Source organism: Larimichthys crocea, chromosome XIX (assembly GCF_000972845.2).
Source record: "Larimichthys crocea isolate SSNF chromosome XIX, L_crocea_2.0, whole genome shotgun sequence".
In the NCBI taxonomy this organism is placed as follows: domain Eukaryota; kingdom Metazoa; phylum Chordata; class Actinopteri; family Sciaenidae; genus Larimichthys; species Larimichthys crocea.
In genome coordinates this window covers 3860043-3877117 of record NC_040029.1, presented here as the reverse complement: position 1 = coordinate 3877117, position 17075 = coordinate 3860043, and the positions used below count along the sequence as shown (strand labels likewise).

At 41.1% G+C, this 17075-nt stretch overlaps 1 long non-coding RNA gene across 1 annotated transcript in view; it reads left to right on the top strand.

Moving 5' to 3' along the window:
• Nucleotides 1–16661, top strand: part of LOC113748329 (uncharacterized) — a 238633-nt gene extending 221972 nt beyond the window's left edge. Inside the window, exon 4 of the long non-coding RNA XR_003464279.1 lies at nt 16610–16661. This is a non-coding gene — a long non-coding RNA (uncharacterized LOC113748329). The remainder of the gene's footprint in view (nt 1–16609) is intronic.
• Nucleotides 16662–17075: the final 414 nt, after the last annotated feature.

Genomic DNA, 17075 nt, shown 5'->3' with positions numbered 1-17075 from the left:
GTGGGCGATTATAGGTAAAAGCTGAGGCTTTAGCACATGGCCTCTGGCTCCAAGCTGTGTGTTAAACGAGATCTTTATCCTTTAGACTATTGAAAATAGTGAAGGCTAAGTGGCCTCAGGAACTCAAAGAGCTTCTAATTATCAATAGATAGTCGACAATGCAGTTCTGAGTTTCTCTTTCAAAAAGGAATGTCCTTGCGCAGCACAGGCAGCCAAATCGGTGTAAAGACCACGGAAAATTTCGGCTTACATCATTTGCATTATTGAGTTTTGGCTGTGAGACAAGGTGTCGGGGTCAGCGGGAGTAGTGTGAGATTTCAAGGGCTATGTGTTAAAACGATGTTACATCTCCGAGACTCATTATTTATCTCAACATGTGCTTTATGCAGTGAACTCTGCGCTCGCTGTGAGTCACCGCTGCGCACGGCTGCAGCAGATGTACAGAAATAGTGACATGTGAGCGTTTGACCGCTTCATTTGAGTGGATTGGTTGGGCAGTAGAATATTTTAAGTCCAGTATTTTTTGCATTACATGAAAATTGTGAAATCGCAGGTTTTTTAATTGTTTATCATTCTTCAAAATGGCTTTTCTGTTCATGTTGCTGATCAGTTTAAGATCAGGTTTCTCTCTTTTCTTCTGTATTTTCGCATCTATGACTTTTCTCCTGTACATGTTGTATCCTGAGCTGCTGTAACAAGCGAGTTTCCTCGGTGTAAGATAAATCTCATCTTGTCTTATCCCATCTTATCTTATCTTGTCTACTAGCCAAATGACTATATCCATGACTCTTGTCCATCAGGAGCAAGGGAACATGTAGTGTGACTTTATTAAAGAGCAAAGTGTTTATTCGCCATTTACTACAGTACCAGCAGTCATGGGTTTCGATTAATCACGATCGTGATCCTTCCTGAAACTTAAAGGTGGGGTCAGATAGGGTTGTCAAATACCAATCCTTTTGGTTTTTGAAAATGTGAAACAAAGTGCCTGCCTTGGAGCAGGCCACACAACACTATAGGAGACATCTCTGCTGGGAATGAGACCAAGCATTCAACTATCTTCCAGAAATCAACCCTAAGTAACAGTATTTGACAAGCTGTAAATGAGACTCAACAATCCATGACAGCATGACAACAACAAACTAACTTCAAGGATCTGAACCGTTATCTTTCCTTAAACCTAACCGAGATAGTAAACTGAAGCAAACCATCTCATTCTGTCAATAGAGGCATCAGATCAGAAAACCCTTTGAAATGTTGTTCCAGAGGACAAGGACGAGCGCGTTTGTTGTTAAATCTGCTATTCGCGGCATCTTTTCTGAGGTTTGCAAAAGCACGTGCATGCTCCAAAAACAGCGTTGGATGTTATTAGTACACAACCAACCAATAAAAAGTGTGTAATTATTCAAAGAAAGAACAAAACCAACAGGTTTTGCTGTTGAAACAAAACTAGTCCATTCTGCAGTTAAATGTATAGAGGATTATCAGTAAGTGTACAGTATAGGATCAGTGAAGCATTAATTAATTCTAAAAGGCACCCTTTAACGTTGCATGAGCAATTCACACGGCCACACTGTTATTTTCATAACATTTAGGGCCGTTTGTGTAACTCAAGTGTCCATAATCACTGGTATTAAGTCATCTGCACCAATTGAGGTGTTTGATAAAAAAACAGTTTCACTGTGCATAACAAGGAAAAACGAGGAAATCGATGGAGATAGTGGCTCAACTGCCTTGTTGCATAAGGGCACTTAAGCTGCTGCAAGTATAAATGAATAACACCTTCTTTTTTTCTATTTATGCTCATTGCTATTGTAGCCATCCTTCATTGTACCGTGATGCAACTGCATCAACACCACAACCGGTAAGTTGAGGGTCATTGGAGGAAGTAGCTTTAGTAACTTTTTTTTTTTTGGAAAGTACCTCCGATTGAATGGACCCTTAAATGTGCTTTTTTGATGATTGTTGGAAGTTCAGTTTGGTTAATACATGTTCAGCTTTCATTCAAGAATGACTACACCATCTCTTTTCTTGCAAGGGCCTTCAAAAATTATTTTAGTTCCTTCTAGCAAAGACCAAGGTAGTGTAGAGTGTAGTGTATTTCAGCAGGTCTTGGGTTTCTAAATATATCTGAGTGGACCTGCTCTGATCACATGGTGTGCTACTATACAATCATCTATCATCTACTATCATTATTGCAGGCGAAAATGTTCTTATTTGCTACGTCTCTTGGAATCATGTTGGAATTTTCCTTTATGTATTATTGAATGTCCCGAAAGACGTGACCAAACTCTGAATTCACTGTGTAATCTCTAAATCAGTCTCTCATCACTTCACATATGCCTGCTTATTCTTGTAATTATGAACTTTATTAATTGGAAGACTTAGGACCCTCACATGTAAAATTAAAAATATTTTTGCATTAATGTCCTGATTGATTGCTCCTATTACTGTCTCCTCAAAACTGCATTTGTTTCAAACTAAGAACCTATGCTGGCTGCGTTTAGGCGACATTGGCAGAAGACCTCAAGTAGCTGCCAATCCTTCCTTTTTCCCAAAGCCTGCAGTGGCATTTATTCATCACCAAGAGTGCCTTGTTGTTAGCACTTAGTCTAAGCACATTTTACCTGCTTATCTTATTACCCAGGTGTCAGCTGGAAAGCATGTTGGTAATTGAGGGAAGTAACCTGCCAGTTGAGGCATTTCTTATTCATTTAGTTAATTGCATTGTTCTCGCTGGATGGGGGAGTCCCCATGAAGAGGAAAACATGACAGGACTGTAATCAGAACTCAATTCTGAACATGTGGCACTGATAAAAGAGGAGTATGATTACAAATTAGACAAGCTGATATATTAAGGGATTAAAGAGAAAAACAACGTGACGAAAACGGTCCACATTTGGCCTTTCATACAAAAATCTGTTGTTTGATATGATACTTGTGAATTATGAGGGGGGGAGGACTCAATGATTAAGTGATCAGCTTGCGGGCTCTAGTTGAAAATGTTGAAAAATCTTGCAAGTCAGATCTGTTTTTGCAAAGTTAAGCAAAATAGGAGTTGTGATGCGGCATAATAGTAAGCAATAATGGTAGAAATGCATCAGAATCGCTTTGCTCAGGGATTGAGGGAGTAGAGATGCTGAACCTTGTGACAGCTCTACCTTCAGCATTACATTATGCGTCGCTCTCATTTTAAGTCTTGGCCTTTTGACACGCAGCCAATGAGATGATGAAAGGGAAAATGTTAAATGTTGGGTTCTTTTGGGTTCACTTTCTTAACTGTCCTCTTTGAGAGTGGATTGCCAGTGTTGTCTTTGTGTTTAACTGTCATCCATTATCTCTAACGGCTTATCCTGTGGGGAGGGTCACCTTGTGTATCTAACCACAATACTCCAATTCACACAAACAGTCTTTTGGCAGGCCTGTTCTTTTGTCTTTCGAATTTCACAACACTTTCAAGTCTGTCCAAGAAAAAAAAATGGACTGAGTCCCAAAATTAAATGATAAATACACTGTTTGTCCATGCCCTTTAGAATGGCATATAGACGCATATTCCATTTTCTGATCTGACGCCCCTTTTAGGGCTTGGCCTCCTAAAACTGTTACAAATTACTATGGTTAGGTTTTGAAAGAATTTAGACACAAAAATGACTAGTGGTGGTTTGGAAGCAAAAGGAAGAAAGTCTGTTGGAAACAGCAAACAGTAGTCTCCTCTGTTAAAGTCAGGTTTTGTTGACTTTAACACCATAACCTTAGATCATCCTTTGCCCCACACACAATAACTACGGCTGCCAAAGGGATTTGTCACTTGAGCGTAAAAGCTTATGTCATTTTGGGGTGCCAATGCTGTCAATCTGTTTGGGATTCTTGAAATTTGACAGCATCAGTTCCCAAAAAAGTATATCTTTCACTTTTGGAGGAACTATTACCCTTGGTATGGAATGGTGTGGTGTTATTTTAGAGCCACAAAGTCCACAAAGGTAGAAGGTCAGGATGGTTGGATGGGGTGACAAACCTGAGGCTTTATCACAGGAGACAGTTTCCTACAAACTAGCAATGAATATCAGTTCCTTTTGAATGACCACGATTTCTTCCCCAATGCTAACCATGTCTTAACCACAGAGATGTCAAATCAGGGAATCTTGTTGTCTTACATGTCAATAACCTTTGCATCTGTACAGTGCTCTGTACCCCCGGCATGAGGTGAACACGCGTAGAAAGCCTTTCGTTGTGCCTCTGTTGGCTGCACTCATGAAGCACCACATTCAGCAAAACTGAGTGTTATACGACTATATAGCCATTGATTTTTCTACAGAATTGGAGGTTCATAAAGAAAAAGTACAGAAACTAGACCCACTGCTACTGACAGGAGAGGAATGTGTGCTGTTGAACCAGAAAATCAATATAACGCATGGTGGAGAAATCTAACTTTTTGTAGGCAAGACTTCAGTTAAAAGCATGTGCAGGCTTTCCAAGAATCGGACTCTTTGATTTGATCAGCAGAGAATTGCTTAAAACCAAACAATGATTCCAGTTGATTAAAGATTCTAGCAGATTCTTCTATAATCTTTATTGTTGTTTTGCTTCCAAAATAGCTGCCAGCATAGTATTAACAAGCAAACAAGTGTTGGTTTAAAAAATATGATAGGCCTCTTTTGGCCTCCAAAGGTTGCACCCAAACCAAAATATCCTCCTTGATCCAAATGTCAGCTTCTAGTCACTTTATGTAAGAGAGTACAAATGGCAGACACGATGGGACTACAAATGACAGGCTTCAGAGGGGAGAAGTCAACCAAGAGTCGGCGGGTCACCGAATAAAACAGCGAATGAGATGACAGAGAGGAATCACAACAAGAGAGAGAGAGGGAGAGGGAGAGAGAAAGATAGAGAGAGAGAGGGGTAAGGGGGAGGAACAGAATGGTGAAGTGCACACACACAGAGAAAACACGATGCTTCCCTGCGTCATGGTGTGATGGACAGCACCCACCGACTAATAAATCAGAGGCGGTGAAAAGGCAGGATGCTGAGAAGGGTATTCGAAGCGATGCTACCCCGCGCTCTGGGTTGCCGAGAGAGGAGAGACGTGTCGGGAATGTGGGAGCAGATGCTCACACACAGAGAGAGAGAGAGAGAGAGAGAGAGAGGGAGAGGGAGAGGGAGAGGGAGACGAGCCTGGCCTAATTTAGCCTGCCTGATGAAAAATGGACAGGAAAGTGCTTACTTGGCTCGCCCTTCCCTCCATTCCCACCGCTGCTCCTCCTCATTTCCTCCCCCTGTGTGCCCCAACCCTTTGACAACCCCCTTTATACCCTCCATGCCCTTTTCCACTCTGTCTGTCTTTCCTTGATTCCCACACTTTGATCTCTGTTGTCTACCTACTGTACAACCCACCTTCCTCGCTCAAATGCAGACATCCCTGCACTGGCTTGAACTACGGAACATTTCCCAACTTGTATTCATAAAAAGAGATGCGTGTACCTACCTCAGATATACGTCAGACCAGGGATGCACATGTTTTTTTAGAGTGATCCGGTATTGTGGAGATGAAAAAAGAGAGACAGAACAGAATGATGCAACCAAACCACCAAAAAAAAAAAAAAGCTGTGATCACATGCACATGAGTTGTTAGCAAAAGGCATTTCCCCTCCAGACTTCTCAGATGGTTTGATTCATTAACTGTTTGATGTCAACATTTGACAAAAAAATAGCAGAGATCAGAGCAAATTCTCAAAGAAAATGAACGTGCAAGTTCTTTCCCCCTCACAACCCCATTAATCATCTCATCTCAGATTTATCTTGTGACCCTTCGGAGGGTGATGACCAGGGGGCTGTTTTAGTGTCAGTGGGTTAGCCTTGAAATCTATGAATGGCTCTGGGGTCATGCTTTGATCGATTTATATTGCAATATGCAGGAAGAATACGCTGGAAGTCGCTGTTGGGATGCTGAGAGAAGCTTCTATTTAATGACATCATACACACAAAATGCTGAACAACAATGAACACTAACACATTGTATGTCAAAGCAGCCGCAGCAACTCCGCAGACAGGAAACTAACTATGCATGAAAACTGCAAGGACAGGAAGAGAAAGAGACAGCACCTAGACTTGTTTTTCATACAGGAGACGAGCGTTCTACATGAATTTATCAATGCTCATTTAATCAGTGATGGACCCGTTCATATGAGACAGCTGTCACTCTGGTTGCTGTTAACAGCTGTTAACAGGAACTCAAGTCTGCAGTGTAGTTCATACACTCCACTGATAAATTATTGAGAATTAGACATGAAGCTTCATGATCAAATGTTCAATTTCTGTCTCTCAATCATGTCCTGTTCTACTAATGGCTGATATGTGTCAATGTATGTGGCAGTAATTGCAGTGACCTTTTACTCTTGTATCTTGTACTCTACTCTAGCTCGCTGGATTGGACTTGCTGGGTCTGTCTTACCATGTGCCCCAATGTCTTTCCTCACTTTGATTCAGTGGGACCCTCTATACTCCCTAAAACACATCAACGTATGTTTTGGTGTTAGATCTGACCTGCATTGGCTTAACCAGGGTTGGACGTGAGATTGTATTTAGCTGTTGTTTAATACAGAAACAAAGTCAAACCTCCCCCTCAGCACCCTAACTTCCTGACCACATGGCAATATGAATACATTCTTGATTAGTCCTACTTACTTGTCATGATGGCAAAGTCAAGTATGAACTAATCACGTCTTTGACATTTGATAATGACGATCGACAAACCATCGCCGACGATGGTTTACAAGTACACATGATGATTTAGTCATAAGACTGGTGGGTGATTACCCATGCGATATAATTGTTTTTCTTTTAATTGACAAGTAGAAAGGTTGGTGGAAGCGGAAGTGTTCATATAGTAACAGAGGGTGTCTACATCGGTTAAAGACAGCCATGCTACCTCAGCGGACAGGCTTCTTGTTAAGCTGTCGATCCAATTAGTGATCTATCATCGCCTGGCCATCACTGCTGAGTGGTTCAACTGGGGGGTAACCCAGTGCCCGAAGCATAGCTGTTCTTGCCAATCACAGCTCCATGATGAAGTTTCTTCCCCGTAGAGCTGTTGATATCAACCCACTATTGAGATCGCCTCGCTACCGCGGAGCCATGCTATTGGCAGGCATAAGCGATCACCCAGGTGAATTATCACTGATGGCAATTTTAATACACAGAGATACCAAGATCAGACCCTGAGGCCCATTCATTCACCACCATCACCACCGTAGCATCATTGTGCACCACCCCCATGTTGCAAGGATCTGAACACAGTTTCTAGAAGTTGAAAACATTCCAGTTGCTGCATGGCCTACTTACTCATCAAGCATTTTTTTGGGATGTTCTGGACGAGGATGTTCCAATTCTTGCCAATATCCAGCAACTTTGCAGAGCCGTTGACGAGGAGTGGGCCAGAATTCTGCAGGCGACACTCAACAACCTCATCGGCTCTATGTGAAATAGATGTGTCGCACTGCATGCAAATAGCAGATCATGACGGGTTTTCTGACCCTGACAAATGTCTGTTTTCAAGATAAAACTGCACCGCCTCGAGTGGCCTTTTTTATTGTGACCAGTCCAAGGCACACCTGTGTAACAGTCATGCTGTTTAATCAGCATTTTGATGGGAAACACCTGTCAAGTAGATGGATTACCTTTGCAAAGGAGATGTGCTCACTGACACAAATTGCAAGAAATCTGTGAAGAAAATTTGAGAGCCTGAAGAAATAAATCTTATGTGTGTATAGAAGAGCTAAGACTTCAAAAAAGTGTTTATAGACAATCATTTCTGGCCAGGATTACATCAAAAAAAAAAAGTCATGAGCAGATGAAAGAATTCAGTTTACCCGGTCCACTTGGCATCTAAGTGCAGAAAGGAAAGTGTGCATTCTGGGAAAAATGAGGAATTAATTCAGAGCAGTAAACTTTTGTTATTCCAAGTGTGTGCTTGGATTATTGCACACATGGTTTAAGGTAAGGATTGGTCTTTGTTCTAATAACTATCTTCCCCTACTTAAAGTGACACTGTGTAACTTTTATACCGTAAAATAACAGATTTTAAATCATTCACTGACTAAATCAGGTGAAAATTCAGTGCAGTGAATAACTGCATTATGTAACTATGTGCTCCGATTTGGGTAAGATTGGGTCACAATTCATTGAGAAAATGTTTTCCGGTTTTCCCTTTGGTGTCTTCTGCATCAACTCTTTGTGATTTACAGAGTTTTCCAATGGACAGAAAGTAAATTGCTGTGAACTGTAGCTGCTGTTAGCAAATGTCACCTCTGTTAGCCGGGCTGTCCAAACCGCGAGCTCCAAGCACCAGGGGAGTGTTTGTACCACAGACGTTCTTGACTGTCAGGAATACAAGGCTTTCAGGCTTTCAAGTGTCAAGTGGAACCGGTGTCATGCCAGAACCGGAGCCCAGTAAGCAGGCAATGTAATTGAGACAGAAGAGGACTTTGACGGAGACAGATGCCAAGCTGGGCTGATGTACAGCTGTCCATATGTACCACAGTGGTATTGCAATCTAAAACTCAGGGTGCTAAATTGCAAAAATACCTATTTCTATTCTCCATATAGAATTGTATGTATTGAGTATTGTATATGAGCTGAAAAGAAAGAAATGCTGTTCTGTTCTTGTCAGCAGCTCCAAACTTCCAAACATATTGTTTCAAAGTTTACAAAAGTGCCCTTGTATACCGGGACTAGTTTGACATATTTTGGGCAATATCCACTTCCATTAGAAAGTGAGAAAAAAGCAAACAAAAATAAAAACATTCCTGATAGCTTGGTTGCTAAAAATACCCATGATACACTGTTTTACTTTGCAGGGTTTCAACCACAAGCTCTATGCCTGGCAAGTAAATAACTGCCCTGTACTTGCACTTATGAGACTCACGCCTCCCGAGGCAATGCATTAATATATATATATATTTTTTTTATGTTTTACCCGCCACTGCAGACCACCACCGTGATGGTGTTGATTGCTTGACTTTCCATGTGCGTGTGCGCAGTGCACACAGTGGGCAGCTTGCAACAATTTCACAGTGAGCCATTACTTTTGTGCCTGTGATGTATCAAACAGGAATTCATTCTCTCTTTTTTTTTTCTTTTTTTTCAAACACACACTCACACATACTCAGATGCCCACACACACACACACACACACATACACAGAGGATATCACACGGAGCAAGTGTCCTGGTCGTCCATCTCAGCTTGACACCCCAGAACAGTGATGTTTTCCTTTGGTGCCGATGGCATGGGGTATATTTCACTGACTGATAGCGTTCACTCTCCTCCCCGTACTCCTCCTCTCCCCTCACTTCATCAACCTCTCTCACTCTCTCTCTCCGTCTCTATATTCATCTCTGTCAAGCTTGATGTCTCCCTGTCCCCCGCTTTGTTTCACTCTTTATACGTGGGATACCACTTATATGAGACCTGTAATCATAACGAAGGCTACGGAATAGAGATGTAGATAGAGGGGGAGAAAAAAAATTGTCACATCATTGGTAAATGTCAGGGTTTTTTTTTTTGTCAGTCAGGCTCTAAGCAAGAGCTTCGCTCTACATTCACCACTTTGCACTGACATTCAGCAGAGAGAAATGAATTGAAGAAGAGGCACAGACGGCAATATCTTCAACCAAAGAACCATCAATAGTCCATGTCGCATTTTGAATAAAGGAGAACACTCACTTCTTCTTCATTCTCTTGCAGTTACTATGCTATCACTATTGCTATTGCACTCTTCACCTACACATAGAAAGCACAGCTACAGCAATTCTGTGCATAGAATCTATTTGTGCATCCCACTCAAATAGACTTTCTCTGTCCTGAAATGACATTTTTTGTTTGATTTTTTTTCTTTTTCTTTTTCCTCCTCACATCAATAGATGAACAGACTCGGAGCTAATTTTGAGAGGCAGCACTGCAGCCAAGCATTTCTTTAATCTGTATAAAAGATGTTTAGTCTGTTTGTTTGTTTGTTTTTTTCTGAGGATATTTGGTTTGAAAAACACAAAGCAAAAACTGAAAAAGACTGCAGCTGAAAATATAGTTCCATATATACCACATACCATAGTTTTTAGAGTTTAATGAATGTTTTGTTTTGTTACCAAAGTCATTCTCCAGGACAGGACCATTGCCAAACAATAAAATGCTTTAATAATTATTTCCCAACATAAAGGACTGAACGCTGTTTGAAACTCTTTAAACGCTGCCAGGGTTTAATTACAATGTTGAAATGCTGAATCCTTTATTTCTGCGTATTATGTGTTGCCTTGAATGTGGCCATAAAAGTGAACATTAGAACAAGTTCAGAAATAACTCCACTTAATACTCCAGAGAGATGATATCTAATTGTGTAACAGTGATTTCCTTTAACAAGAGATTCTGTTTATAAAGCTCCTTAAAGTAGATATCCAGGATAATTGGGAAGCACTCTCCAACCATCTCTTCAGTCGTGATGGTGTCTGCTGAGCTAATCTTTTCCCCGCTGGTTCACCATCAAGGCTACAGGGCATAATCCTTTTGCTGAGAGAGGCTTTCTCACAGGAGGTTGTGAAAGCAGCTTTTATGTTTTTTTATTTTTTTTATTTTTCATACAACACGCTGTATTAAACATACAGCATCGACATAATGTTCAACATATATTAAAGTAGAGAAATCGTCATAAACAAGATGTGACATGAAAAGAACCAAATAAATCCACACCCTGGTTTTAGCCTGGTGATATTTCATATGATTCTTGACAAAGATCAAACCAGTGCTGAACTGATCAACCAACAAGACAAAGCTAATATTTAATATGTATAATGTCATCTTATTTTAATATGTTAAGCCTGCTAATATTTGCTGATTAGAAGTAAATGCTAAGTACACCTGAACGTATAAAAGCCATTAAATTCATGAGCTTCTGTACCGGACTGGATGGTAAACCATCCAATAGTCGCCAAGAAATCGATCTTAAAACCACAAAGGTGGTTGCACTTGAATAAAGGCAAGGGATCATCTGGAAATAATGAATGATCAAGCCATGAGCATTGCCTCGCCTTCGTATTCAGAGCTGTAGCCACAAGGATTACACGGTGCATGTCTATCTTTGCGCGAAGCATAGTTTCACTCCACTATTCTCAAGTGTATGAACTGAAGGACACTGCAGACTGGAGGCTGTGACAAACAGGCAGACAGATCTGTGTTATGTACTCTTACCTCCATTATATAACGTCTGCATCACCACTGCGCTGCTCTTCTGGAAACTCTGATGAACTGGTCAACCTCTGTCTGCCCTTCATCTTCTACAGTTCTATGCAGTAGCTCCTTGTTGTTGACGGTGTAGTCATATGTTGGTGTTGCCTGCTCTAGTGTGAACCATTCTCAAACTGTTGTAAATTGCTCTTAATTATGTTTTAATGGTATTTTTAATTCAAACAAACACGTGAATATTACGCCCCATTTAGCATGAATTCATAATATATACAGTGACCCTCTCTCAGCATCCCCAACCGTGATGGACTTGCAACGTCCCTGCACCTGATACATATCAAGTAGGTCCATTGGCAATGACTTTGCAACCAAATCATTCAATTTTACTCAGTCATTTTGAGTGGTTCAACTGTAATTCATGCCATTGTATTATGGGCTTTGAGGATTTCTTAGAACGGAATGGTAATTATCCATCACATAGGCCTAGTAATAGATACTTACCCATGAGGCACATTTGAGTGCCTGGAATATTCATGTGCACATTATGTGGCAAATCAATTCCAAACACACCCAGTCCAACCAATGTCTTTGGGTCAATCCACCCAATAGTTGTCAAGACTTGTCACTAATCTTGGTGGACACACAGCCCAACAATTGGCAAATTGACAAATAAAGCAACCCATGGTTTGTTTGGTTTAATATGAATAGTATGAACAAATACAAGATAATATTTCCACACAGGTGTGCATGGGTCACCACCTAGCAGTCAGTCAGCCAGATTGAAACGGCCAGATAAGATTGATTCCTCTTGTTTGAGTTGACATTTATTTTAGTATTAAGCTCAGTATGTTAGCCTTGGCTTGGTGCACCCACTCATGTGCCTGGCCTTGCTACAATTCCAGCACCATCTATTAGGATTTGACAGTCCTATTTGAGTTGTGACGTACTTAAGATGAAGCTTCGTATTGACCCAGCCCTCCTCCTCCTCCTCGTCTTCTTTTGCTATACCACTATGGCTGGAACATAGAGAGTTCGAACGAGTGAATGAATGCATGATTTTAATAATAAATTAAGAATGCAACAAGTGGACTGTGTTAGGTATATGTGCAAGCTTACATCATGAATATTGTATATTTGTGCATGTTTTCACTACAATAGGACCCCCGTCCAACCCCACATCTTCCTATTTACTCAGGCCATTTACAATTGTACAGGCGGCAGCGTTCTCCTCCTCTCAGCCTCTCGACAAGGACCCATTAAAAATGTGTGGGAGCCGTGCATCCAACATAGCAGCCGGCATATCTCTTGAGTGTTTAATAATGTGTATTCATTACCGCGCACTCCATTTTCCATTGCACTGAGAAAATAAAAAAATAAAAAAGGTGTCCTTCTTTGAGATGAATGAATAAACGAGCAAATGTGCAAATAATGGCTTGGAAAACTAAAAGATCCAGACATTTCCGTCTTCTTTTCATTACACAAATGAACATCAAATGAATGTTTTAATAATGGCTACACAGAACAGCAGAAAAAAACAAAAAAACAGAAAGAAGATGCTACTGACCTTTTTTAAATCTTTAAATACATTTGAGCCTAAATTGTTGGATTCGATTTAAACATTTTGGGAAATACATTTCCTGACAGTGACAGAAAATCAAATTTATGTGTGTGTGTGTGTGTGTATGTTCTTTCTCTATTATAATGGTGACAAAGTGTCCTCAAACAAAAGATGGCCAGACAGACACTGGAGCTTGGACTGTCACACTAATCTTGTTATTGTTTCCAAATGCAAAATGTCTTTTCAAAGGCCTTTTTATCTCGCAGAGTGCAGTATCTTCGCCTGAGTCAATAGAATGTTGGATAACAGCAAACAAAACGTCTCTTGTGTCTCTAGTCTGCCAGCTAGTTAGTCAGTTGGATGCTGAAGACTTGTCAGATCCATTTCCCCATAAAGCTCTTCTCTGTGGCTGCTTAATCACTATTTCATAGAGAAAACTATTGACCTTTGCATTGTTGTCCAAGTTTGAGGCTGTTTGTTTACTTGGATATCTGAGAGATTGTGTTTGAACGTATGTTGTTCCCAATAGGACAAGTATTAGTGCTTTCCATCATTTTTGCAGGCCTGTATATTTCACTGCATGTATATATTGTTATTTTCAGTTGGGCTACTAACTAATGCCAAATTTAAATGTGATATATTTCCAATGCAACACAATTGTTCAGCAAATGTCTGCATATGGATGGATACACAAATAATTATGCCCAGACTTCCAGGAATATTACAACCATGTTGATGGAACATCATGATTATGATTATCCAAATGTAATTTTAAATATAATACTGTACTGTTACTTACATTGCAACATAACAACATCAGAGCTCACCGGCTTGACCGCCGTCTCTGGCAAGCTCCACAAATGCAGTTTTGTTGCATCTCCAAGGGAACGTTAAGTAACGTAGCATCTACTCCTAATCACATGCTTTTTCGTCTTTTCACTTCCAAATTTCGCACTTCAAACTGTGATGGATGTATTAGTGGGAGGGTCAAAGTTCAAGGCACACGATGATGAGGTAGTGTGAACTGTATGCATACTACGTGCAACAGTTTGCACTTTGTTAAAGGAAGCTGCAGTACGCAGAGTAAAAAGATAGAGGGTCGTAGGTGTACGTGAATGAAGAGCTCTTATTATGTCAAATATACAACCTGTTATGTTGGTTTGCTTTGACAGCATCTGTGTCTGTTATTTTTCTGTGAGAAACAAGATGAGGCAGATGAATTCAGACGCAAACACATTACAATATCACTGTTATCAATGCGGATATGAATAGACTTCTGGCTAGACTTTGCCGCCCTATTGTAAGCATGTCCACGTGAAAGTACCCCAGCCTGATGCATTTTGCAGCTGAATGTTAGAAAATCACTGTCATAACAAATTCAGGACCAAGCCATTTTCCAACAACTAGAAGAGGATTAAATTACAAATTATGTTCAAACACAAAATGATGTAATTCCCTTCACTCAGTAGATAGGCACTGGTAGTCATTGTTGCCGCTATTCTTTTCTTAGCAGGACGATTCACAACTGTACATACACACCACAGGGAGAAGTGGTTGCCAAGAAGCAGCGTCTACACATGCCGTCTGTGCAAAGTGAAAGGCAGCCGAGCTGCTCAAGGATCCAGAGGCGATGAATGCAGGGCTGAGAAGTGAATGAGGGGGCTTTGGGATAATGGCTCAGAGTCAAGCAATATTTGACTGTTGCGGGGGTAATCCTCTACTCCTTCTCCCCCTGCCCGAAGGTGATAATGCCTTTGCACTGCTGCCGAGCTGCACACGCGACTGGGATGAGACTCTGGCGCCGCATCTCGTCGAAAGGCCTCGCCGGAAAAAAAAAGATGCCATTGTGTGGCATTAAGCAGTTTGAGTAGAGAGGCTCTCATTCGTCTAAATGTCTTTGTTCCTCAATCCGCAGCAACTGTAGATCTGCAGAAACAAACATAAAGCTGTAAACAAATTATTCTGACTTTCCATCTAAATCTAAAGAGCTATCCTTCCTATACATTTCAAAGAGGGCTCGGACAAAACCATTGTTCATTTAATAGCAGACTTGATTGATGGGAGTCAGCACATTGATTGTAGAAGTCAAACATTGATTTCTTTCCTTCTAAAAGAAATGCTCCATAGTCTGCATTTCTAAAGTGTATTTAATTGCTGTCATATGTTTGAAATATTGATATCCACTGAAATGTCTTCTCGAAGGTTGAATTATGTTTTTGCAAAACAAAATGAACAAAAACCTCAGAAGACTTGTAGCACCTGCCCAACATAGTCCAAAAACCTCGAATCGCTTGAAAGACTTTATTGCCAGCAAGGAAAAACAAAATACAACTTCTCCCCAAACACCTATTAATATCTAAAATGAATTCTTAATAATACTTTTCAGTCAATATTGCTCCATAGTTAAAATGACTGGGCTATTGCACACAGAGTTTGACTATTCCATTCATTATTTCCAATGGACGGATGAACAACTGCGATTTTCTACCAGGTTTTGTGGCCAACGCTCGACGAAATTAAACTTAACCTCTTCAACATGTATCCAACGATTCGGTCATTGGTGAGATGTGACAGTTCTGACAGCTATGATCTTACTGTAAAGAAGAAGGGTGGAAAAGTTCCTGAAGATTGAACTCTACTTTACGATCCCGCTGAGGCTTGAGAAATAAAAAATTCTACCATGGCAGAACTTATGTGAAAGGACAGGGATATGAGGTTGCAACCCCCCCCCTCCAAAAAAACTTTTTGATCTCTCTGATGGTATCTGTAGAATACTTAGCTGATGTGTAGGGTCATATGCGGCTTTTCATTTTGCACCTCACAAGAACTCATCACTCTTGCCCGTTTGATCTGACACTGTCGTACTGTACTTCAAGAGTTTTCTTCTCCTTGCCAGAGAGTTTTAGACTGAGCTTCTGAGCAGTCTGAGGCCGACAACCATTCACCACCATTGTTCTCTGCTTTTGAATATCCATATTGTTATATGTTTGGATGATCTGCACCTGAACATGCTTCTGTAGACGAACCTGCAGTTCATACGACAATGTTTTCATGGCTGTTTTCAGTATAGTTTTCTTTCTTTTCTTATACTTTACGGGCTCACCCCTTAACAGTAGTTGTATCAACCAATCTTCTTGCCTGAAGCACAGGTTTATACGCAGTGTTGAGATTTCGGATGTGTGTGCGAATTGATTTGCCCGTGAGCCTCTGCAACCTGCAGTTACCCATAAAACCTCTCTCTGTACACACTGTAGACACTGCGCAAAAAACAGAATTCCAGCATAGTCTGAAACACATACACACTCCATGCACTGAAAAAAGGAGATGTTTGACCTCTCCCAGGTTCACACTACTCCACTGACTTTGACAGTTGTTGACAGTAGCATCGTGCACCAGTGAAAAAGACATGTCTTCTGAAATGTGGTAAATATGAGGTTGTGTGTTCCCTGTGTTTGTTAGACCTTAAGGCTAGAGAAGCTGTGTTTTCTGGATGTGATCATAAACCGGGGTGTGTTTTCAAGAGGAACTCCGCAGGGTATGTTTGACATCTTTTGACCCACTCTGCGGCATGTGTCAGGTGACATAGCAGGCAGTCAGCCGGCACTTAAAAGCTTAAACGCTGAGCCATCCTCAATTCGTCAGCAACTTAGCAACCTGAAGATGGGGATGTGTGTGTGTGTACGTGGTGGTGGGGGATTCCCAAGGTATCACTCGTGTCATCGCAGCAGCCTGAGTACTGATTGGCCAACTCCTGCGCGTGCGAGTCAATCAGTCTTCCAGGACTTGTTAGAGCGGATTTCACCTACCTATCTCTGTTTCTTTCAGGCTGACCCCACTGCTACCGTGAGCAGCTGTAATAGGAGTCAGGAGGGTGGGGTGAGTCCCGATGGTGTCTTCTCAAACACACACACACACACACACACACACCCCAGAATCAGGAGTCCTGTCATCAATAACGACCTTAATGCTTGTGGGTGTTAGGGATCGTAAGGAGGCCTTGAATCATGATTCATCACACTCGGTGGTGCGCATGCTCGGGGCTGTGCACATTCACAGTCAGATCGACACACACACACACACACACACACACATACACACACAAACACACACACAGACTGCTGTTGCTGGTCCTGATGATCATTAGTGAGGACTGGCTTGTCTAATGATGGCTATCCCTGTGCTCTCTCTCTCTCTCTCTCTCTCTCTCTCTCTCTCCTGCTGTATGCTCTTTCATTACCCAACATGAATACCTCACTTGTTATCTCTCTCTCTCTTTCTCTATCTCTCTCTG